This window comes from Notothenia coriiceps, unplaced genomic scaffold (assembly GCF_000735185.1).
Source record: "Notothenia coriiceps isolate Sejong01 unplaced genomic scaffold, NC01 NC01_scaffold00037773, whole genome shotgun sequence".
NCBI classification, from domain to species: Eukaryota; Metazoa; Chordata; class Actinopteri; order Perciformes; family Nototheniidae; genus Notothenia; species Notothenia coriiceps.
Window position 1 is genome coordinate 8,023 of NW_011370474.1, and position 2,938 is coordinate 10,960.

A 2,938-nucleotide genomic window follows, 5' to 3' on the forward strand; every position below is an offset into this window, starting at 1 on the left:
CTAACCGCTGTTGTCCGAGAGGCCGTGGCGCGCAGCGGTTGAACGCAGTGGCCCACAAAAAAACATTTAGCTGAACATCGTGGGGATACGGGAGTAACCGAAGGTTCATTTATACTCCGTAGGCTAAACCCCTGGACAGGAACAAAAACGCAGATACTTTCTGTGCTCCGGAGCGATTCCCACATGAAAGATGCGACACAGGTCGATAGAAGAAAAGGTCAACAAATCGCAAAACCGGTTTAAACAACAACAACCCAAATCCGTTTAAAAAAACAGCAGAATTTTCTGCAGGCATGTAGGAGGATCCAGAGCTGCTGAGGATCTAGAGTAGATCTGAAAAATCCCCCCCCTCCCCTGTACAATACCTGAGAACCCGGAAAGACATGGAATAAAGACCAAAAATTTCTCTGTGCGAGGATGCAACAACTGAACACAACCTGTTTCCTGCCCTAGACATAAAACAAACATGCTGAGAGAAACCAATCTCAAGACAGATTTACCTCTTGATTCCCCAATAAAAGGAGGTGGAAACACAGAAAACGCAAAACTGGGATGAATAGCCCCCGTTCAGCGTCTGTCCCATCCACTTTCATAGTACACAGCCTGAGTTCCATAAAATCCCCATAACAATAATGTGTTGAATGGAACAAGCCCTCAGCTGTGGTGGTCCGCAGATATGAAGCTGTGGGTACTCTCTGATTACCCCCGAAACCGCTGCAACTCCCTGTGAAGGAGAAAATGCCCATAATGGAGGGTCGACACAGAAGGGCCCGATTAATTAATACGAAGGTCCCTGAACAGCCCGCAAGCGCTACAATGGTGAAGCGCGCGCTCCACCATAATGCTGATTTTCACCATACGGTAAACAGCATTTTAATCGAGAGTCTTTATAGGCAAAAAAATAGTGTGTTCTACTGAGGCTCCCTGAACGCACCGCCCACGCTCTTGTGTGAGTGCGGGCTTGCCATAATGCAGCTGACAACCACTTCGAACTGCATTGAGTCTTTGCTCTAGGCGTAGTGTTTCCTCTGACAGCAATACGCCGGCCATAATGCCCCTGTAAACCGCATAATGCCCTCCTTTAGATAGCACTCCCTGCGGTTTCATCCCCTCTCATCTGTGCATGCCACTAAGCCACCTCCTTTACAGGAGCTACAGCTGGGGCAGCGAATGAGAAATTGTACGGTTAACATTGTATGTAAGTGCAGCCATCTATGGAAACAAAAAGACACACTCATTCCTTATTAGAAAACAGGATATGTGCATTATACAAGGAGGAGGCGGGATTCCTCGTCGTCCGGGCGGAGAGATTTTCTCCCGCCAGTCAGATCTGTGAAGACGGGCAGCCCGTCTCTCGCGAATGCGGCACGCGGTTCCACAGGGTGGGCGAAGAGGTGGAGGGCGCCGCGGGCACGAGATCTCGTGCCGGTTGTTGTGTCAAATTATGCACCCCCGTCGTGAAATGCACCCTTGACAACGGGAACGTGCATTTGAATGTATATTTTCGCTATTCTATGTTGTCTTTTTGATGGTTGGGTTGTCGATCCTGGATTTTGCATTCATTACTCACTTATTTTTCAGTTAATTTGTATTTAATATATGTTTTTTTATTTAATTGTGACGTCCTGTCTGTATACCTTTGCTTGTACTTGTGCTTACAATGTATTGTTTATTTTTACATCCAAGTGCTTGCCACCATATGCAACCCCTTTGCTATCTCTGCAATAAACGTGGGAGGTGCATAATTTGACACAAACACCGGCACGTCTTCCCTTTCGTCTCACCGTCGGCGCCTCGTCTGCAGAGAAGCCTGTGGAAGAGCGTGCGCTGCGGTTCGTCTCACCTCTCTACTGAGGTCTTTGAACGCACCGTGGCCCGCCCTCGGGGGAGGGGGGCCGCGTGTGCCGTCACAATGCCATCTCTTTGAAACGGACATTATGGGGAAAAGTGGAATTGTGGAGAGAAATGACTCTTACTCTGGGATAAATGCAATAGTTCTCACTGAATGCATTTTTCCCACACACACACCTCACTCCAGAACTAGAGTTTACAAAACGTAAACCACCGTTCCCCTGCGGAGGTCCCTGAACGCACCACGGCCACTCTCACGAGGGCCGCGCGCCCACGTATTAACGCTGTATTTCCCATTCAACGGTGAAATGCATTAATCGGAGCTATTATACCAGGCAAGGTGTGTTTTCTGACAACAGCACGCCGGCAATAGCGTCTCTTGAACCCACACAGTGCTTTGACAGCACTCGGTTTATTCCAATCACGTGCACACGCCCACCTGCTGGCTCCCTTTACTGGGGTTTACAGCAGGGGCGGGGAGTGTAGGACAGTGTTTCTTCCGCTGGGGATGGGCAAGAATCAGCCACGCTGCGATTACTCCTTATCCCGTGAGCAAGGAGATCGATCCATGGAGCCCTTCCGTAAAGACGGGGGCTCCCAGGAGATCAACACGATCCTCTTTGGAAAAATGCCATGCCGTGATATCCCAGGGACATCCCAAGGCAGGCAGCGGCGGCGGCCTGTGATGAAGTAGGGTCGACCCTATATCATGTGAAGCCACCGAGCACCGGTCCCCGGGGGAACCTGGCCTGAGGCAAGGCTCGTGGACCAAGCTACTTATTCGGCCTTGTGCCCCAATAATCGCTCTGACCTGGTGAGGCGGGGGCATCTCTAGCAGTAAGCGAGTAGCCCACACACCCGCCGCCATGATCATCATCCAGGAGGAGTACAGCCCTGGGCGGTGGACTTCCATGGACGCCGGACTGGGAAGGAATGGCGAACGTGAAATGGCACCGCCTCGGCCATATCCTGGTCCCCCAAACACTCGAAGCAGAGGTGGTGGGGATCGGCGCCCGCTATCTTTCTCTTCTTTTCTCCTTTCCCCCCCCCCCCCCCCCTCTCAAAGTAAGTCTCGGACTCAGTGCTT